Consider the following 24,070-nt stretch of genomic DNA (forward strand, 5'->3'; position numbering starts at 1 on the left):
AGGTAGCAATTAATAAAGCATCACCCCAAAAGGTAATAGGTAAGTTAGCATGCGCCATCATGGATCTACTCATTTCGAGTAGGGTTTTGTTTATTCTTTCGGCAACACCATTTTGTTGAGAAGTACAGACAACAGTTTTTATTTCTTTTTTATCACATAAATTTCTGAACTTATCAGATAAATATCTCGACCTCGATCGGATATTAATACTTTTATTTTCTTAACTAATTGATTTTCTACCATACTCATAAACCTTTTGAAACAACTCAATACTTCAAATTTATGAGAAATCAAATAGATATGTCCGAATCGAGTATAATCATTTATAAATGTGATGAAATAAACAGTCTCGTGCCTTCCCCTCACATTCATTGGACCATAGATGTCAGAATGGATTAATTGTAAAGGAAATGTAACTCTTTTACCTTTTTCCAAATGGTTTACTTGTCGTTTTCCTTACTAGGCAATGCTCACATATGGATGTTGCCCAACAAGTCCTCTTTGGCTAGCTTGTTCATACATTGTTTGCCAATCTGACCAAGTCTAGCATGCCACACATTCACATCATTATTATATGAATTAGAAGACGTGAAAATGGAATAACAAATATTGATATTACCATAGTCAACATTTAATACAATAAAACCATCCAGAAAATAACCACAACCATAGTAGTTTATATTCAAATACAAATTTACAGAATTATTATGAAAGTTCAAACTAAAACCAAGTTTTATCAACACTAAAACAGACACTAAATACATCAAGTAGGAACAAGGTACGTCTACCACGCATATTTAATTGGTATGTGCCAATTCCTTCAACTTCAAATCTAGAGTTGTTTCCTACATAGATCTATTTAGTTCAAGTTGGTACTCGTCAAAATTTCACGAAGGATTCTCTATCCTTTACTATATGGTTTGTTGCTCTCGAATTTATAGTCTACAAAGAATTAGATTCAGTTAAGAATACAGAACTTGATACATAAGCGGAGTTCTTAAAGGTACAGGGGTGTTTACCTTCTTTGGCTCGCAACAGTCGCGAACATAGTGACCATTCTTGTCATAATTATAACACTTCACCCTCGACAACTTCTTCATTCGAGGACGTTTTCCTCTTTCATGTTGGTCAAATTTTGGTTTCTTTCTCAAAATACTTACTCCTTTGCCTTTCCACATTTTGAACGAATTAGGATGTTTGTGCTTGGAGCTCGAAATCCCTTGTGAGTTAGAACCAGCATAATAAATGTCAGTTTCTGACTTAGCCGCCTAGGAGGCTAGCTCAAGATGGCGCATTGCATCCTTTAAGGTTTTAATATTCTCATTGTGTGTCAGGTACACAATCATATGCTCCAAACTTTAAGGCAATGAACGAATTACTGCTTGCTCTTGCTGCTCATTAGTCAGGACATTGCCAACATCATTCGGTTTATTAATCATGTTTGACATCTTTCTTAGGTGTTATTTTATGGTTTGACCATGAGGATTCTTGTAAGAGTCAAATCTTATAGTGAGCTGTCTCAGTTTAGTCATCGATGTATGACCAAATCTTGCTGACAATGCTTCCCACATTTCCTTGGTATTCTCAAAACGTCTAAACTCTCACATGACATCATTCTCCATGCTACTCAGTAACGTAATACGAGCAAGGGAGTTCTTTATCTTCCATGCAATAAATGCATCTTTATCTCTTTTATGTTGTGCAGTGTTTCTATCTTCAGGTTATTCCATAATCAGGTTAAGAGCTTCTAGTGCCTCTTGCTCTTCCAACATATATTGGATTTTAATATACCATATTTCATAATTATCGCCATTTAGCTTCTCACCTTTGTTCAATTCAACGATTATACGCTTAGTTGTTGAAACCATTGGATCTGAACATATAAGACACATATGCACGAATTATTAATGTCTATCATTTATGCATCCATTTAACATAAACTCATCATATTAATGAATAATTTCAAATAAGGTTTCATAATCAAAATGTTACTATGTTTCCAATCATCATCCAAAAATTCTAACTTGAAAATATTATTAATATAATCTTCTATGCAAAATAATTTCTTTGAAGCTACATAAACTTTTATGAACTACCCACAATAATTAATAATAATAGAAGCAATTGACATTGGATATTTATTAACGATAGAATAAAAATATTTCAACATAATGTAACCAATACATCAGTTGCTACAACAATATTAACATGGTAGAAATTATTTACATAAGATATCCATAAAGCATACTAAATAAATATCACTAGAAATAGCTAACGCCAAGTCAAACTATGAATAGGAAAAGATCCTTTTAATTTCTTGGAAATTTCCTTTGTAAATCATTAGGCACATTTGGCAATCACGGAAAAACAGACGAAAATCCCTTAGGATTTCTCCTTCGCACATCCATCCCCCGCCAAATTGAACTCATTCCTTGGGTCGAAGTCTTTGTGGCTTCAATTTGATAATATTAATTCAAAAAAATCCACTACTATCTTCTTATAATTTGGAACCATGTCGATTTCCCATAGGCGATTTAACACTTCTTGCCATTTAGATGGAAAAGTGTTCATGAAGAATCGCACCATCCCAAAAGCTAGCATGGGATAATCATATCAAATGACTTTTTGTATCTTCTTATTGATCTTGAGAACATGTTTAATTAAATCACCTTTTTCCCATCGATAATTAGTCAACTCAGCAATCAACCTTGAAAGCCTCTTCTTTTAACTTTTGATTGTGCGTGAATAGGTGTGCCCTTACCAAGGGGAGGCATTGTTCCTGCAACAAATGCAGAACAAAAATGGATTACTTATAATCCACAGGGATTTATTTGAAAAATAAATACATTCTTTATTTTTTTTGGTCAACGGTCAACAGAGATTGAGTCGGGTTAGAAGGGTCGGGTCGAGTCAAACTGACTGACTTGGCTAGGTGACGTCATCGTGATGTCATCGGCACGTGCCCTGCGCGTGCGCGGGCAACCGTCGGCTGACATCACGATGACGTCAGCTGGCGCATGTGGCGCACGCGAGGGGCAGTTACCCCGCGCGTGGCTCGCACGCGCTAGCAATTGCTAGGGTGTGTGGGGGTGCACGCGCCTGTACAAACCTTAAACGCATGCCTCAATGAGACCGTTTCTTCCGGTCGTGCATGGCGGCGCGTCTGGCAACCCCTAGCAACAGGCCACCTATTGTTTTTCTCGTCTTAACAAGAACTACGACCTTGCACTATCATAAAAAATAAGTTTTGATTCACCAAAAGTCAAAAAGGGGGGACGAATAGTTGGGGGTGTTAGGATTTTTGTCCCAATGGTGGCGTTTCTCGAAATTTCAACCAAAAGCAATTTATAAACATCAACAGTGATTGGAAAACATGAACAACATCACTTCGATACCAATGTTGGGAAACAAATTCCTGAAAATCAATCGAACCGATATTCGAACGATTGAATACCAAAAACGAAAAGGTGGAAATGTGCCCGAAAACATGTTATACCAATCAAAGGCATATCACGGAGTCGGACATATCTTGATTGCCACAAATTAAGTATTGTTGCATTTTTGAGGAATTTGTTGAAGCCCTAGTTCCGTTCATCGAGAGAGGTGCGCACTATTTTAAAGGTGGAAAAACAAAGAAACGTATTTCTCTTCTAAAGATGCAACTGTACTTCTTATTTTCCCCTTTTTTATTATATATATATATTACAATAACTACACTTTTGTGGGCCCTTCACTTACGAGCCAGGTTTTGGCCCAACAAAGGCAGACGGGCTTAAATTGGCCCATCTAATATAAAAGAAACCATCAGTTCCTATGGCGGTTCCATTCCTCAAAATTATCACAAGAGATTCATCAACTCTCGCAACTAAGTTGCGAGTATCGACTCGTGAAATTATATGGAGAAGATTTTCATTTCAGCACAAGAGTAGATTTCTTTTTCCGTTTTCGATTGAGATTCCAGCGTTTCTTTTATTAAAAAAAAAGAACAGAACTAGGAAAAATGCAGTAGGTAGAAAAGAAATAATAGTATTAATAGGACTAGGACTAGAGTAATAGCAAGAAGAGTGTCCAACCAAATAAAGGAAAAGAAAAGAAAAGAAAAAAATAAGACTACTAGTCTTAGTACACGAGAGTGAGAGGGTACCGTAAGGCACCGATCAAACTAGAAAAATAAAATAAACTACTGCCCAATAGTCAGTAGTAATTGTAGTAGTGGTAGACTACTCAGTAGTACGAATAGTAGCACTAGCCATAGCTGCAACAGCATTACCAGCTAGCGGAGTAGGTGGGTAAAATGATAAACCGTATTAAATTCACACCTAAAATCTTGTGCATGGATGTCTTGATTAACGGGGCCAACTCGGCAAACACCTCGACTTGTTCCAATTGGCTATGGTTATGAAAATATGCTGGCATCATTTTCATAAATGCCTTGGCATCCTCCACATTATGGAGAATTGAGGCACGTTGATTTTTCACTTCTTGGACAGTCTCATTTAGAGCCTTCTCAGCCTTTTCAAAAAGTCTTCTATGATGCTCCCTTTCTGCTTTTCTGAAAAATAAATATAAACACATAAGAAATCATTAAAAAAATAAATATAAACAAAAATTCTACAGCAGGACTATTGGTCCTAGTAGACTAAAGTGAGAGGGTACTGTAGGGCACCTATTGAACGAGTAAAACTATAAAAATAAAATAAACTACTGCCCAGTAGCCAGTAGCAGCAGACTACTCAGTAGTACAAACAGTAGTACTAGCCGTAGCTACATCTGCATTACCAACTAGCGGAGCAGGTGGGGTAAAACAATAAACCATATTTGTTAAGTACAAATTTGCACCTAAAACCTTGTGCATGGACGTCTTGATTAACGAGGCCAACTCAACAAATACTTCGACTTGTTCCAATTGGTTGCGGCTATGAAAATATGTTGGCATCATTTTCATAAATGCCTTGGCATCCTCCACATTATGGAGAACTAGGGCACATTGATTTTTCACTTCTTGGACAATCTCATTCAGAGCCTTCTTAGCCTCTTCAAAAAGTCTTCTATGATGCTCCCTTTTCTACTTCTCTAAAAAATAAATATAAACAAAAAGTCCACAACAAGACTATTGGTCCTATTAGATTAGAGTGAGAGGGTACCGTAGGGCACCAATCAAACGAGTAAAACTATAAAAATAAAATAAACTACTGCCCAGTAGCCAGTAGTAATTGTAGTAGCGGCAGACTACTTAGTAGTACTAGCCGTAGCTGCATCTGCATTACCGGCTAGCGGAGCAGGTGGGGTAAAACGATAAACCATATTTGTTAAGTACAAATTTGCACCTAAAACCTTGTGCATAGACATCTTGATTGATGGGGCCAACTCGGCAAATACCTCAACTTGTTCCAATTGGTTGCGGTTATGAAAATATGCCGGCATCATTTTCATAAATGCCTTGGCATCCTCCACATTATGGAGAACTGGGGCATGTTGATTTTTCACTTCTAGGACAGTCTCATTCAAAGCCTTCTCATCCTCTTCAAAAAGTCTTCTGTGATGCTCCCTTTCTGCTTCTCTAAAAAATAAATATAAACCTATAATAAATCATTTAAAAAATAAATATAAACAAAAATTCTACAGCAGGACTACTGGTCCTAGTAGACTAAAGTGAGAGGGTATTATAGGGCACCGATCGAATGAGTAAAACTATAAAAATAAAATAAACTATTATCCAATAGCCAGTAGTAATTGCAGTAGCGACAGACTACTCAGTAGTACGAACAGTAGTACTAGCCGTAGCTGCATCTACATTATTAGCTAGCGGAGCAGGTGGGGGTAAAACGATAAACCGTATTTGTTAAGTACAAATTTGCACCTAAAACCTTGTGCATGGACGTCTTGATTGATGGGACCAACTCGGCAAATACCTCGACTTGTTCTATTTGATTGTGGTTATGAAAATATGCCAACATCATTTTCATAAATGCCTTGGCATCCTCCACATTATGGAGAACCGGGGCACGTTGATTTTTCACTTCTTGGACAGTCTCATTCAGAGCCTTCTCAGCCTCTTCAAAAAGTCTTCTGTGATCTCCCTTTCTGCTTCTCTAAAAAATAAATATAAACATATAAGAAATCATTAAAAAAATAAATATAAACAAAAATTCTACAACAAGACTACTGGTCCTATTAGACTAGAGTGAGAGGGTACCGTAGGGCACCAATTGAACGAGTAAAACTATAACAATAAAATAAACTACTGCCTAGTAGCCAGTAGTAATTGTAGTAGTGGCAGACTACTCAGTAGTACTAGCCGTAGCTACATATGCATTACCAGCTAGCACAGCAGGTGGGGTAAAATGATAAGCCGTATTTGTTAAGTACAAATTCACACCTGAAACCTTGTGCAAGGACGTCTTGATTGATGGGGCCAACTCGATAAACACCTCGACTTGTTCCAATTGGCTATGGTTATGAAAATATGCTGGCATTATTTTCATAAATGCCTTGGCATCCTCCACATTATGGAGAATTGGGGCACGTTGATTTTTCACTTCTTGGACAGTCTCATTTAGAGCCTTCTCAACCTCTTCAAAAAGTCTTCTGTGATGCTCATTTTCCGCTTCTTTGAAAAATAAATATAAACATATAAGAAATCATTAAAAAAATATATAAACAAAAATTCTACATTAGGACTACTGGTCCTAGTAGACTAAAGTGAGAGGGTATTGTAGGGCACCGATCGAACAAGTAAAACTATAAAAATAAAATAAACTACTACCAGTAGCCAGTAGTAATTGCAGTAGCGACAGATTACTCAGTAGTACAAGTACTAGCCGTAGCTGCATCTGCATTACCAACTAGCAGAGTAGGTGGGGTAAAACGATAAATCATATTTGTTTAAGTACAAATTTGCACCTAAAACCTTGTGCATGGATGTCTTGATTGACAGGGCCAACTCGGCAAATACCTCGACTTGTTCCAATTGGTTGTGGTTATGAAAATGTGCCAGCATATTTTCATAAATGCCTCGGCATCCTCGACATTATGGAGAATCAAGGCACGATGATTTTTCACTTCTTGGACAGTCTCATTCAGAGCCTTCTTAGCCTCTTCAAAAAGTCTTCTGTGATGCTTCCTTTCTGTTTCTCTGAAAAATAAATATAAATATATAAGAAAATCATTAAAAAAGTAAATATAAACAAAAAGTCTACAGCAGGACTACTGGTCCTAGTAGACTAGAGTGAGAGGGTACCGTAGGGCACCGATCGAACGGGTAAAACTATAAGAATAAAATAAACTACTACCTAGTAGCCAATAGTATTTGCAATAGTGGTAGACTACTCAGTAATATGAACAGTACTACTAGTTGTAGCTGCATCTGCATTACTAGCAAGTGGATCTTCTGGCTGCGCGTGGCGACGCATCTGACGATTCCTAATGGCAGGCCACCCGTCATTTTTCTCGTCTCGACGAGAACTACAACCCTACATTATCAAAAACGAGTTTTGATTTATAGAAAATAAAAAATGGGGGCCAAATAGTACGAGGTGTCGGGATTTCCGTCCCCAAGCGATCGACAACGGCGTTTCATGAAATTTCAACCAAAAAACAATTTATAAACATCAACAGTAATCATGAAACATGAACAACATCGCTCGGATACCAATGTATGGAAATAAATTCCTAAAAAATGATCCGATACTCAATCGAACACCGAAAACGAACGCGGAAAACGTGCTCAGAAAAACATGTTACACCAATCAAAAAATATATCATGTAGTCGAACATAGCTTAGTTTTCACAGATTAAGCACCGTCATCACAGTTTTATGAGGAATTTTTGGAAGCCCCAATTTTGTTCGTGAAGAGAAGCGTACTGTTTTCACAAAGGAAAAATTGAGAGAAGGACGAATAGAGAAAATGTATTCTCTCTTTTAAAAAACGCTACCACTCAAATAACATAACTATTAAGATATCACAACTGCTCAAATATCACAACTTCCTGGATTTTCTACTTTTTTTTTTTTTTTACGGTAACTGCACTCTTCTATGGACCCTTCACTTATGGGTTGGGTTTTGGCCCAACATGGGTGGACAGGCTTAAGCATCAAACATAAAAACCCATCAGAGGAGGATATGGTAATGATTAAGGTTGAAGTACTTGCATAAAAGAAACACGAGTATGAATTAACCCTTATCGGCAAGCTTTATTCCAAACTACACGTGAACTTATAGGCATTCTTTACTACGATGAAAAGGACATGAAAATCGGACTCAGTGATGTGCAATTCAATAGGACTAAGGTTATTTTCTTTCACCTTTAACTCTATGGCCGACATGGATAGGGTGTTAATATTAGGCCCATGATTTTTCTCCAGCAATTTACCCATTTTACAATAATGTGATCATACCCCATATCATTCATATGTATTTACCCATTGCAACTTTTGGGTACACATCTTGGGGCTCAATAAGGTAGAATTACTAAATAGACGGTCTTGGAGATAGCTATAAAACTAGGAAAAGTGCAGGAGGTGAAGGTGGAGAACAAAGGTTATGGACAAACTAATGTGAGCAAAGCAAAGGTAAGCTTAGATCTATCTAAACCCCTTTGGTTTGGAACTATTGTCCATTTAAATTATAAAAAACTCTAGGTAGATTTCAAGTATGAAAGACTTGCACACTTTTGCTATTCCTCTAGTCGAATTGGGCATTATGCTACTTATTGCAAGATTATTCCTTATGAACAATAGGAGCTGTTGGGAAAAAAAAAGTAGGCAAGTTTGGTATTTGGATAAGGGTAGAAGTGAGAGAATACAGACCTTTCTAGAAAGTTTTTAATTGAGAGATCAATCCTAATCCCGAAATAGATGGAAGGATATCTGAAACTCCTATCCAGAATAATTAACAGGCCACTAATTAGCAACAAGAACAAGAGGAGATGAACACACTTTCTTTGTTCCCACCAAGGGTAAAAAGAAAGAGACAATTCCATTATAAAGCTTATTGGTATTGGTTAGAAGATGCTAAATGTAAGGAAATAGTTCAAAAAGTGAGGAATGACCGTCGTTATTCTTGGTTGAATCTAGCCAAAAAAAACTGAATGAAATCTTAGTAGCCTTGGACAAGTGGAGCAACCAAAAATTCTCTAATGCATATTGAAAGATTAAAGATCTCAAAAAAGAGTTTACCAAGCTAACAAATAGGAGGGAATGGGGATTGAGCAAAGAGGTAAATGTAAATTGAAAACCTATGAAGATAGGAAGAGATGTATTGGGGAATGAGATCCATGATAAAGTGGCTGAAGTGGGGGGGAGGGGATAAAAAAAACAAAGTTTTTTTCTCCCTACGACAGCGCAGAGAAGGTAAAGAAACAAAATATCCATGCTGAAATTAGATGACCATAAAAGGTACTAGATTCTAACTTGATTAAAGAACATATTGCTACATTTTATCAAAGCCTTTATGACACGGTTGGCCTAAGGAATTTTCAGTCGATGTCAAACCAATGCCCTTGCATAGTCAGAGATGAGATGATTGAAGCTTTAGTAGGGCTAGTGATACTAGAAGAAGAGAAAATAGCAATTTTCCAATATGGGGCTACAAAGGCATTAGGCCCAGATGGCTTGAATGGACATTTCTATCAACATTAATAGGAGATAATTCAAGTAGAAGTGCACTAGGTTAAAAAAACTTCTTCATTTCGGGTACACTAGACCCTCATCTCAATAGTACTCATATAATCCTCATTCCAAAAGTAGCCAATCCAGAATCTATAACCCAATACAGGCTCCTCAATTTATGCAATTTCAGCTATAAAATCATATCCAAAGTCATGGCTAATTGACTGAAACCCTGGTTGTGTGAATTAATTGAAAAGGAGCAAAGTGCTTTTGTTAGTGTATGACAAATACAAGATAATATTTTTATTGTCTAAAAAAGTGCTACACCATTAGGAAAAGGAAAAGGAAATTTAAGGCTATATTCAAATTAATATGACCAGGTGGAATAGGACTTCCTATGCACATGTATGACAAGAATGTGCTTTAGCGATCGATGGGTTTCTTTGATGAAAGAATATATATCAACAATTAACTTCAGCATCAAAGTTAGCGGGGAATCTCATCAAAGTTAACTGGGAATCTCTCCAATCCTTCAGGCTGACAAGAAGCTCTCTCCTTACCTATTTATCATTATGACTAACATGCTATCTTTGCTTATACATAAAGCACTTGAGGATAGTTGCATTAAATGTATCAAATTAAATAGAAGCTGCCCAACACTCTCAGATTTACTTTTTGCTAATGATGCAATATTCTTTTTGGATGGGACAATTATGGAATGCCAAAAATTGGCTAACCTTTTAAACCAATATTGCTATGCTTCGAGTCAGCCATCAACTTAAACAAATCTGGTATATTCTTTAGTAGTTGTTGTCCATAGCAATTAAGGGGAAATATGGTCGATCAATTAAGAGCTCCCATCATTGGAAAAACTAGAAGAAAAGCAATGTCAAATTCGAAATTCATTGGAAGAAATGGGAGGTGCTGAAAACAAGGAAAGATTGTGGGGGACTAGGATTTAAGAACCTTATTACTTTTAGTAAGGCCACGTTGGGAGACTCATACAAGCCCCTTCACCTTATGGAGTCAGCTCTTGAAAGGTTTATACTTCCCCTTAAGCCATGTTTAGATTTCTAAACATGAGAGGACTGGCTATGATAGGATAAAAAAATCCATGAATTTCTTCATATCCCATCCACTGTTTGGTGAATTACGGATTTAAAGTCGGATATCCTCATATTCTATCATATTTGCTATTTGGCGAACTACGGATTTAAAGTTGGATATTTAAAAAAAAACAATAATATTAGGCAAGTACAAGTTTGTAGATTTAATATACAAAAAATCATTAAAAACAATATATCTTTTTTAAATTAACAGATTCTCATCGAACTTCATGATTACGCATTATAATAATCTTTTTCGTTCCTTTGAAATAATTTTTTGGTTACCCCCTTCAACATCAAACGTTTTTAGAATAACCGCAATTTCAATTTGTTCACTTTGAAATAGGAATTCTTTTTCTCTCTTACAAGTTTTTCATTTGTTTCCATTTTGTTACAAGTCCAATACCAAATTAAACAGATGTCCAATTAGAACGAGGCCTAAAGTCCGAAATTCGTTCTTTTTTTTTTTTTTTTGGTTGTTATGAGGATGCAATGATAGTTAATCATGTTAACGAATGATCTCTAAACCGTTCGCATTTATAAAGTCATTACATTTGTTGAGCATTGGCTAGCTGCATTTTGGCCAAAGTAAACTCGTGTCCATGTCCATATAAAGGCGGTAGATGCAAACTATCTTGACTTAAGGCTCCTTTTAAGTTCATGGCTAGGTTTTTTGCCAAAGAAACAGAGAAATTGTCTAGGAAAATAGAAGATAGAAGCAAAGAATATTATAGATAATGGTTTTCTTGGTAATCAACACAAAGATAAATTTTCGAGCCATATCCGCCTCTTTTCAGGTCATGGCTGCAACTGAAAGGTCCAAAAAGATAACGATAAAGCTTATAGCTAGCCCTAAAAAACCTAAAAAGAAAAAGCAGCAAGAGAAAACATATCTCCTATATACTCATAAACAACTCAATATAACTAAAATCTTAACACCGAATATAAGACTCTAAGATAGATGTCCAATTTGGAACAAAGTTTAAAGTGCTAATTCAATACGACTTCATTCACTGTGATCCATCACACCCAGTCATCACTCATTCTCTTCTCTCATCTCTTGGAGAAGTAATTCCAAATGCCTTCCTGTCATCACTCTAAGATAGATGTCCAATTTCTACATAATTTTATTCTATCCATAGTACTTAAAGACATTTGAAGAAGCTCCTCATTGATTTTTCGTTTGTCATTATCCAAATCCTTACCATGTCTGATGCGACTAGCGATCATCTTTATTCTCTCGTTAGCTTTTTCCAAGAATGAGCCAAAAGTTCCAACTATCTCAACTAAGCTAGCGGTCCATTTGTCACTTGCTTTAGCCCTTTTTCTTCTTGAAGAATCAGAAACATTTTGTGTCTAAGAAGATGATAGTGGTGGTAAGTTTTGACTTACATCGTTGGTTGCCACATTATCATGATTTTCACCTTTCTCATGATCTACAACTGCATGAACTTCTGAAGGGTCTTCACTAAGATTTCTCTTGGCACGATCTTTTCCAAATACGGCTGCTAGTCAATCATATTGAGGGAAGGACTTCCCTCTCAATGAAGCAGCTCCTGGATAGGTCTACGAAGAAAATATATTATTTTGTTAAAAATGAAACTATTAATAAATAAGAAAAATTAGAAGAAGTGACACAAACCTTGCAATATTTTTTGCCAACTATCCTTAGAATGAATATCAACACAGTGCTTTTCATGGTCCCACCTAAAGCCACTTTGATCCCTCAAGTCATATATCTAATTATACAAGTTTTTCAAGTTTTTCATTTTCGACTCTATGTGAGAATTACCCTTGATGCCAGAACCAAGAAACTTTTCTTCAAACCACTTCTCTATAGGGGTGAGCATCGGTCTAGGGTCAACCCGAAACCAACCCTGAATTGGCCCAACCCTGCCGGTCCTGGTTCAGTTCCCAAGGAGACCAGGTTGGTCCTTGGTCCCAGGATTCCTAGACCAGCACTGTGCGAGTTGGTTCTCGGTCCTAGGAGTTTAGGGTCGATCTAACCCAACCAACCCTGATTCTATATATATATATATTATATCTAATATATTATTTATATTTTTTTATATAAAGAAAACCCTAAAACAAACGATGTCAACAACATTAAATAGCTCCTTAGTGAGGAGTTCAAGTAATTTTACACTACTTTTTAATAACTTAGATCTTTTAATATCTTTTATGGCGTCAACAACCATAATTTACAAAGGAAGAAAATGTTTTTTTGAGGAGTTCTCATGGCGTTCAAAATGGCATAAATTGCTCCTTACGGCATCCTCCTCTAGTACTCATTTTCTTCTATCTTATTTGTCCCTTTAGTCTTTAATTTGCAAAAATTGAAAGAAACAACTTCTCCGCTCGCCACTCGACACTCTCCTCACTCACTTTGGGTCACTCGTGCCACTGGCCGCTCAATGCTCGCTTAGCTTGTTGCTCCCTGCTCAATGCTCGATGCTTACCCCACTCGACACTCGTCACTCACATCTCTTAGCTGACCTCACTCGTCACTGAACCCATGGGGTCAGTTCGGTCCTCGCTTCGCCTTTTCAAGAAGTACAAAAAATGAAACAAAAATTTATCGATTGGTCCCGAGTTGACCCTAGAATCGGACCAAACCCATTTGGTCAGTGCGGTCCTTGGTTGCCTTTTCAGAGAGTACAAAAAATGAAATAAATAAATTATCGGTTGGTCTCGAATTAACCCTGGAACTGGACCAAACCCATTGGGTTGGTCTGGTCCTCGGTCTTAAGCTTAATAGGGTCAGTCTTCGATCCTAAAAATTGAGGACCGGCATTGTGCTAGTTAGTCTTAAGGTTAGGGGGTGGGCTGGCCCAACCTGGATCATGCTCACCCCTACTTCTCTAACATAATCATGTAACCACTTTTAAAGCTATTATTGGCTTTCATTCCTCATGCAACTAATTCTTCATGACCATCTAGAAGTGCATTTTTTTCATTTATTGTTCACACACGTCTATCTCTCTTTGTTCCCCTTCCTTGAGTTTGACCGAAATCGCTACCTTCCATTCCTAAACATCTCATTGCAATTTCAGAAAATTTAATAATGGAAGATAGCATGGTGGAGAAAATTTAATGATAGAGATAGCATAGTACTTCAAATTTAAAATGATAAAGCCATAATTCAAACATTAAATAGAAATATGTCTCAATAATGAAAAACCAACATCATATTACACATGTCTAATAGAAATGAAAAAATAAAATAAAATCTTATAACTCAAGGCTTGCAACAATGGGAAACAAATGAATTTTTTAAATGAATATAAAATCACACAACTTCTCCATGTCCTCAACTTTAATTCCACTCATTAAACATTTGTACTGCCAAAGTTTGCCTCCATGTTGTCCAATGATCCGACAGCTCGACAACATCAATTGTTTCCACATCTTCAATAGTGGTAAGAACTTCATCTAACCGTGCCTCAATTGGATCAATAGCCATCTTTTTTTTCTTATCAAGTTGTGTAGAAGGCAAACAAGCTATGATTATTCGACCTTACATTCTAATTGGATAAAAAGATGGACTCCTAAGAATAGCCCACCGTAACTTAAGTGGACCGAAGCATCTTTCTATGACATTTCTAGCTTGAAAATGCTTCATGTTGAAGTACTCCTTAGGGGAATTTTGTGTACGACATTATGTCCACTCAGATAGATGGTAACGAGTACCTCTATAAGAATCAAGAAAGCTCTCCCCATTTGTGTATCCAGCATCTACAAGATAATAATTACCTAATAACAAATGATAATATTATTTATTGTCTTAGAACTGTTAAAACCAACAATACATAGAATGCAATATATTGATAAAGGCTTATCTTACCAACAGAATCTTCAAACCATTGGGTATAATTAAAGCATCTCGAAGCACTCTAGAATCTGCTACTGAGCCTTCCTATCCAGGTAAAACATAAACGAATCTCATGTCATGTTAGCAAACTCCTAATACATTGGACACTACCTCACCCTTTCCATTTTGATACCTTGGTTTGTCAACCTCTGGAACACGTACCCTTATATATGTGCCATCTAATGCTCTTAAGCAACCCTAGAAACATGAAATTAATAAAATAACATTCTTTTTAAAGTATTAAATTAGTCCATGAAATAGCATAACAAACATACCTTAAACCATTTCCATCTCTCGTCGGCACATTCCTCCGAACTGGTTCGGGTGAGACAAGAAGCACTATGCATTATTATCATCGCATTTAACACTAAGTTAAAATACCTACTCATTGTCTCTCCAGATCTTATAAATTTGAACTTAATGACTCGATTTTTCACTTGATGGGCAAGTATATGTAGAATCATGGCAATTTGTTCTTCTATAGTTACAAGTCCTTTTTTTTTAACCCATCAATCGTACGTGCCAACTCACATAATAGAGTAAATGTACGTCTATCCATCCTAAATTGTTCCACACAATATAAGTCATTGCTCTTAATGAAGCGGTCAAGGTGATCTAATCAAGCTTGGATTCTAATAAATGTCCGATCCTTCAATATATGCTTGCGGTAGTGTCTTTCAGCAGCAATGGACACTACTAGCATATACATCATACAAAAAAGCAACTTTTGGAGGCTCATCTCCTTTAATATAAGAATGGTGAAAAATTCATCTCTATCATTGTGATCCATTTCTAATGAGGAAAAAAAAAAAAACAAACAAACAATAACATTAGACAAGTACAAATTGATAGGTTAGAAAATAGAAAAATATCTAAAATAATATATTTTTTCAAATCAGCAAATTTCAAGGCTAACTCAGAGCAGTAAAAAATGCTTATGTAGCAGCACTCATATGGTATTTTCGTACTGAATATATTAGTGAAACTTTCCAATGATTTACAACGGTTAAAATCCAATCTTTCAAGTGTCTCAAGTTCACACCAGGCCCTTAACAGCCGAAAGCTCTTTGCATCCTTGAATTACCCAGGTCTCTAGCTTTTTCAAATCCAATAGACCATCTAGAGTTTCAATTTTAGTACATTATTTTATTTTCAATTGTTCCAATGAGTCCGCCGAACCAAGTCCTTCAATTGCACTTAGAATTGGGTAATCAAGCAGCCTTGATAGCTTCAACCTCAAAAGATCGGCAAATCTCTCAAGGAGTTCCAAGCCTTCCACAATGAACTATTCAAGCTCATTGAGTTGAACTTCTTGATATTGCTAGTATGAGTACCTAGAGGGGGGTGAATAGGTATATAAAAGATTTTTCTTCAACAATTGCACAATACTAGACAGTAGAAGGAAACGTTAATCAAAGTAAGACTGAGAGAAGAGAAAATTGAACACGCGGTTTATAGTGGTTCGGCTTATATCAAGCCTACGTCCACTCTTCTTCACTAACAGCCTATTGGCTGGATTCCACTATGAACAAAAGAGAAGTTACAGCACAGCTTTGCCTTGATTCCACAGTGTAGATGTTCTACCACACCTCCTCAAGATTTCTCACAAATATAGACTCTCTTTTGTATACAAGTATTCGCTCAAAGGATTTGTCTAAACAAAAAGGAGCTTCAGACTTTGGAATTCTTCTATCGCGCACGCCTTGAACAACTAAGACCGTCTTCCTTATATACTCCTTTATGCCATCATACCCGTTGGCACTTACCAAAGGAATTCCTCCAATCTACCCGTTGGACAGAATCAATTAGGAAGATTGTTCAAGCAATTAAAGGAACGTGTTGATAGCCCATCAATCATGTTCGCCCATACAATCAGGATCTCGGTTTCCATAAGCGAGAACCTTCCAATAATATTTAGGCAATCACCGGATCTTCAATTATCGAGTCAATCTTCGATCAATCAAAGGACTCCGTTATGTCTTCTCCAGCCACGAGATCTTCTCCAGTTGATAAAGTTAAATCTTTAACAAAACATCCAGTTCGGATAACCTTTCTTCAACGGATTAGAGATCTGTCAATGATGATAGACTTTGAGTCTTGAGTCCGGGCTGTTCGGAGGTCTTCAAACTTTAAAAAAGCAGAGTCTCGCAAGCCTTCAGACTAGATCGATAGAAACGTTTTGTCAACTTTAAAACACTTCAAGAAGATTTCTCCAACAATCTCCCCCTTTTTGATGGTGACAAAACTTTTCTACAGATTTGGATATTTTTGACCTGCAAAACATTTCTCAAACACATATGCATATCTTATAGAGATAAATGGCTAATGAGAATAACACTAGAATCTGCAACCACAGAAAATAGGTTAGTCCAAGTATATGATGAAGCCATCCATAAGATATCAATATTAGTTAATAGAAGCAGTCAAGTCCAAGTCTAGTTCAGTTCTCATCCAAACACAAAACAAAGTCAAACAGAGTTCAAACCACAAAACAATCCAACAAACAATTAAAAGTTTAATGAATGAAAAGTTTTTGTTCAAATCTTGCATCTCTCCCCCTTTTTGTCATCATTAAAAAGGATGAGATGAAGTCAAGATTGCTTGGGAACGCGGACAAGCTGGAAATCTTCCATAGACTGAACGATGCATTCCAGCCTTTTAAAGTCTTCCTTTAGATGTGCAATCTCCTCACTCTTGGCATTGGCCTGATTCTAAACAGAGAGGGCTTGCATTTTATCATTCAATGAACAGGAAGAAGCTTGACCTTCATTCTTCAAGCTTTGAACTTCGCATCCCAAGGCATAAATTTGACCTCGCATCTCCAAAGAATATCCATGATTCTGCGAAAATCTGCTCCTTTATCAGTCTGAGTACTTGCTTCGGCTCGATCTGATGGAGTAAATGCAGACGATGGTAGATCAGCATAATCTTGCAGGTTTAGCGATGAAAGTTCATGACCTTCCTCTGGAAACTGAGATGCATAAACATCCTCTGGGTCTGTTGGTGAGCGACTGACTCCTTCACTTGCATCAGGATATGAAGACTTCACTCCTTTCTCCTGATCTCCCCCTATTTCCATGCCTATAAGTGGAGAAGAGTGTTCTTCAGGTTCTCATTCTTCTCTTCTTTCTTCTTCAGGTCTTTCCTCCTCTGTTTCTTTTTCAGCTTCTATTTCTTCTTCTTCCTTCTCCTCTGCTTCTTTCGTCATTTGTTCCGATTCTTTCTATGGAACAGGACAACTTAAATTCTTCAAAGCCAATGTAGAGATGGTGATGTCTTCCTCATCATCTTCATCCTCAACGAGGAGAGCTCTTCTTCTCTTGGATGGAGCAACCATGGGCTCCTTCCCTTTTCTTTTAGCTGCGAAGAGATTTGATGAGATTTTGCGGGAGTCTTCTTCTTGAATTTCTCCAACTCCTTGCTCGGTTCCTTCGGACGCATTTTGGTCACCATTTTCAGTCCTACCACCATATGATCGCATGGTCAAACACAAAAGATTTGTGGAGGCTGAATATTCAGATGTACGAATAACTTCGTAACAAGGCTTGGGTAAGGAGTTGACCTCTGTCCTTCATCATTGCTCTATACATGTGAAACATCACGGTGTGAGGGAGAGAAAACCTTTTTCCAAAGAGAATGGCATACATCAGCTTGGCCTCTGAACTTGAAACATCAATCTTGGAAGTTGATTTCGGTCGAAGGCAATTAATCACAATCTTGTGAAGCAAGATGTTGAATGCACCCATCCTTAAGTAGGTGATCTTTTCATTTGTTCTCCTGTCCTTCACCAGTTCAAGTGTGGCCCGATCAATGGAAACTTTGATTGGTTGATATCTTCCTCTTTCGACTTCTAACACATCTGCCGGCATATTCATATCCACAACATAGTCTTGGTCTTTAACGCTGAAAGAGAATCTATTCGCATCCAAAAGCTTAGATTTGAATAGAAATATGTAGTTAATTCAAAGCATAGGCCTCAGCAGAGTCGAGCAGAATTTTTCAAGTTGAAGATAACTGAACTTTTCCCTCAAGTTCATATTCACAGCATCCAGAAAATCAAAATCCACACTCCTAGGGTTTATCACCCCACGCTTCAGCAATTTCGAGTACAGATCCTTTTGCTCATTTGATCTGAACAAATCTCCCATTTTTCCTTGATTTTCAACCGTAACACCCATTTTCGGTTGAAATTGATTGTATAATTTATCATCATCATTCCCATCTACAGGATTCGGCCCCTAGTCACAAGGATCACTTGGGATATTTGCAAGGGTTTCCTCAGCCACCCCTTTTCGAGCAATTCCCAAACTTTCCATTTTTCGCAGAAAGATATATTCGTTCCCATGTCCTTTGTCTTTAAGAAAATCATCAATGTAGTTCAAAGGAGTACGAATTCCTTTTAAGGCACGATATAACTGGTAAATATAAGCGGGCTTTTGAACTCTTACGAGTCCGCATCCTCGATGATTTCTTCCCGTTGTTGATGATCAACGCCTTGAGGACTAGATGGAGGAGAATGACGCTGTTGAGAATGTTGTGGGCTCGCTTGCTGTTGGGAGTCACTTCTTCTTGGTAAGATCGAAGTGCGTAGGCCCCTCACTCATTCACCGTGGTCCCCGCTTGCGATTCTCGAAGACTTTCTTGAAGATGACATCTTTCTCGGTTTTTGGAAGATTCCTTGCTTGACTTTTCCAGGAAAGATGACAACTTTTTGAGGATTAAACGAAGAAGACAAACGGGAATGGAGGATCGATGCTTTCTAGGGTTTTTGAGAGAAAAGTGAAGAGAAATCGACAGTGCACGATCGGTTAAAAAGAGGGATAAACGAACCGTCACAAAGGAAATAAAAAATGCCTTTTCAAAATAACTGTCTTTTTCCGCAAAAATAACCATTTCAAAAATAACTTCCTTTTTGAAAATGAAATGATGCAATATTTACGTCAATTAAATATAGCAACAATTTAAACATAGTCTGACGATCGTACCTTTTCAAGATGAGATTCAAGAGAGAAAGACTTACGGTCGACGGTCGTACCAAGACTATCTTTTAGATAAAGTCTTGTAAGCGAGTCGAAAGTCTTTAGACTTTGATATCCTCATACCTCAAAATGTTGAGTTTGGAACGTATAGACTCAAATTGATTTTTCTCCAAAGGCTTTGTGAATATATCCGCCGAGTTGATTCTTTGAGTCAACAAATTTAATTGAAACATCTCCATTTTGAACATGGTCTCTAATAAAGTGATGTCGAATCTCTATATGCTTTGCTCTTGAGTGGAGAATTGGATTTTTGGTGAGGTTGATAGCGCTGGTGTTGTCGCAATTAATCTCCATGCATGAGTCTTCAATTTCAAAGTCTCTTAGCTGTTGTTTTATCCATAGAATTTGCGAACAGTAGCTTCCCGGGGCTACATACTACGCTTCGTTGTTGAAAGGGACACGGTGCTTTGTTTCCTTGAAAACCAAGACACGTCTGCTTCCAAGCAACTTGCAAGTTCCCGAAGTGCTCTTTCTATCAACTCGCAACAGCGTGGCCGGATCTGCGTCGAATATCCCGGAAGATTAAAGTCTCCTTCTTAGGATACCAAAGACCGATGCTTGATGATGAAGCAACGTATTTAATGATGCGTTTCGCAGCATTGAGATGGGATTCTCTAGGATCTGATTGAAATCTAGCACAGATGCAAACACTCAACAAGATGTCAGGTTTAGAAGCAGTAAGATAAATGAGTGAACCAATGATGCTCCTGTACAGCTTTTGATCAACTTTCTTCCATTCTTCATCTTTGTCTATCTTCAAAGAACTTGACATCGGTATGTCGGTCTTTTTGCACTTTTCCAGTCCAAATCTTTTGACAAGATCATTAACATATTTTTCTTGATTAATAAAAGTTCCTTCCTTCATTTTGAACCTTTTTAGCAAATTTTTCAAAATACGAGAAGGTTTCGGACTTACTTGCAAGGAAATATACCCAAGTAAAACGGGAGTAATCGTCCACAATTACTAGGCAATATTTCTTACCTCCAATACTATGTGTTCGGTTGGTCCGAAGAGATCCATATGCAGCAACCGTAGTACATGATTAGTAGAGACATGATTTATTGGCTTAAATGAATTTCTTACCTGCTTTCCCGAGAATACATAGAGTGCATGGATCAGTCTTTTGATAAGGTAATTTGGGTAGTCCTCGAACAAGTTGTTTTGATGAGATTTTGGCTAATTGCTTCATGTTGACATGACCAAGCTTTTTGTGCCATAAACTTGCTTCGTCTTGAATTGAGATAAAACATTGCAATTCATTTGGTTTCACATCCAGAAGATAGATGTTTCCATGTCTTCGACCCATGAAAGACTAAGTAGAGTCTTTACTGATTCCAGAACATATTCCTTCTTGAAAGAAGATCTTGAAACCAGTATCACACAATTGACTAATGCTGAGAAGATTATAATTGAGTCCTTCCACTAAGGAAACATTACTTATTGTGAGATTTCCAATTTTCACAGTTCCAAATCCCACAATACTTCCTTTGATATTTCCTCCAAATGAAACTTTTCCACCATTTACTTGAGCAAGCTTTATAAAACAATTTGAGTCTCTTGTCATGTGTCTTGAGCATCAACTGTCAAGATACCACTTTACCTTTTTCTTGACGGTGACCTGCATTTAAAATAGAGTCTCAAGCTTTCTTTGGTACCCAAACTTTCTTGGGTCCTTTGGTGTTAGTAACATAAGCAAAGTATTAGCCCATATTTTTTTTTTTTAACAGGTTTCCAAACCATAGGACACTCTTTTTCAAAGTGATCCGGACTGTTACATTTTGAACATTTGAGAGCATTTCTACCTACAGATTTTACAAAAACTTTCTTGAAGTGATTTTTGTAAGCCTCTCTCGAAAGTCTTTTCTTAATTCTTTATTTTACTTTAGGAAAATCAATCAAGGGAATTGTTTCGCTGTCATACCTAGACCGGACTTATTGAAGTAAGGTCTTTGAGCTGAAAGAATTTTCTCAAGTTTTTCAGACTCTATTGAAAATTTCTTTGAAATATTTGATAAGTCTGTTTTTAAAAGAGCATTTTCTTTTAAAAGATTATCTTCATTTTCTTTAAAAGTGGAAACAGTCAAGTCTAGACTTTTAACTCTTTCTACTAAAACATTTTCCTTTTACTTTAGAGCTGAGTTTTCCTTTTCAGTTCGGAAATTCTTTTGAGAGAAGTCTTAAGACTAAAACACAGTTCATCAATGTATTTAGAAACTTTGACAGGAATTTTAAAATTACTTGCCTCAAATTCATTGTCTGAGTCTGATCCAGAGTCTGAGTCTGATTGTGCCATCAGACATAGATTGTCATATTCATTATCACTTTCTTCACACTCTGTGTCACTCCAGGTTTCGGCTTTGAGAGCTTTTTGAAATTTTTCAGCTTTTCCTTTCTTCTTCTTCAGAAGAGGACAGTTGGGTCTGATGTGTCCCTTTTTCTTACATTCAAAGCAGACTACGTCTTTGTTTGGTTCCTCATCATCAACAGACTTGGTCTACTTTTGTCTTTGAAAGCTTTGTTTCTTTGAGTTGAACCTTCTTCATTTTCTATTCGGTTTTGAATCTTCTTATCATGAGAGCAAGCTCCTCATCGTCCATATCTTCTTCGAATCGTATCATCGTAATCATCATTTGATTTTAATGCAATGGATTTCTTACCTTTTAGATCTTCATCTTCATTGATCCGTTCCACTTCATAAGACCGAAGAGTTCCAATTAGCTCGTCGACGAGATAGTGGCATAATTCTTTGCGTCTCTCTTATCGAAGTCTTTATGTGATTCCAATCCCTGGAGAGTCCACGCAGTAGCTTGTTTACCTTCATGGGATTAGAAGTTGGTTGACTTTGATTTTCAAGACCATTCACAATATCTGTAAAACGACTAAACATGTCAGATATAGATTCTCCTGGTTTCATTCTGAAGGCTTCGTATTGACCGAGAAGAATGTTGATTCTTGTTTCCTTCACTCGATCTATTCCTTCATAGGTGATATGCAATCTGTCCCAAACTTCTTTTGCTGTAACACAAGAAGATATTCTATTATATTCAGTTGGTGACAAAGCACAATATAAAGAATAAATTGCTTTTGCATCGAGTGCTTGTCTCTTGATTATCTCTTCCTGAGTCATTCCGCTGGTCTCATCAGTTTCTTTTCCTCTTTCAGAGACTGATGCAGTGGTAGGAGTAATTCCTTTTTCTACAACGTCCCATTCCAGAGGATCCTTTGATCGAAGGAAAGCTTTCATCTTGTTCTTCCAGATATTGTAAACCTTTCCATCAAAGTAGGGTGGTCGGTATTGCTTTGCCCTTCCATCAGCCCCGGTGCTAGCATACTAGCCATGGATCTTTTACTACGAAGTAAAACACTTCAAATAAAGTAAGTACATGTGCTCGATACCAATTGATATTGCTAGTATGAGTACCTAGAGGGGGGTGAATAGGTATATAAAAGATTTTTCTTCAACAATTGCACAATACTAGATAGTAGAAGGAAACGTTAATCAAAGTAAGACTGAGAGAAGAGAAAATTGAACACGCGGTTTATAGTGGTTCGGCTTATATCAAGCCTACGTCCACTCTTCTTCACTAACAGCCTATTGGCTAGATTCCACTATGAACAAAAGAGAAGTTACAGCACAGCTTTGCCTTGATTCCATAGTGTAGATGTTCTACCACACCTCCTCAAGATTTCTCACAAATATAGACTCTCTTTTGTATACAAGTATTCGCTCAAAGGATTTGTCTAAACAAAAAGGAGCTTCAGACTTTGGAATTCTTCTATCGCGCACGCCTTAAACAACTAAGACCGTCTTACTTATATACTCCTTTATGCCATCATACCCGTTGGCACTTACCAAAGGAATTCCTCCAATCTACCCGTTGGACAGAATCAATTAGGAAGATTGTTCAAGCTATTAAAGGAACGTGTTGATAGCCCATCAATCATGTTCGCCCATACAATCGGGATCTCGGTTTCCATAAAGCGAGAACCTTCCAATAATATTTAGGCAATCACCGGATCTTCAATTATCGAGTCAATCTTCGATCAATCAAAGGACTCGTTATGTCTTCTCCAGCCACGAGATCTTCTCCAGTTGATAAAGTTAAATCTTTAACAAAACATTCAGTTACGGATAACCTTTCTTCAACGGATTAGAGATCAATGAGGATAGACTTTGAGTCTTGAGTCCGGCTGTCCGGAGGTCTTCGGACTTTAAGCAGAGTCTGCAAGCCTTCAGACTAGACTAATAGAAACGTTTTGTCAACTTCAAAACACTTCAAGAAGATTTCTCCAACACTTCTTTCCAACAACATTGATAAATGGGCCAATGTGTCGAGTTTCTCAGGTTATAGCACATGACAAACTGATTTTTGGTTCATGACATTGCCGTGACAATGTTGACAAAGACGGTGGAACGAACACAAGGAATTGTCAGCATGGACC

Source organism: Eucalyptus grandis, chromosome 4, assembly GCF_016545825.1.
Source record: "Eucalyptus grandis isolate ANBG69807.140 chromosome 4, ASM1654582v1, whole genome shotgun sequence".
Classification (NCBI taxonomy): Eukaryota; Viridiplantae; Streptophyta; class Magnoliopsida; order Myrtales; family Myrtaceae; genus Eucalyptus; species Eucalyptus grandis.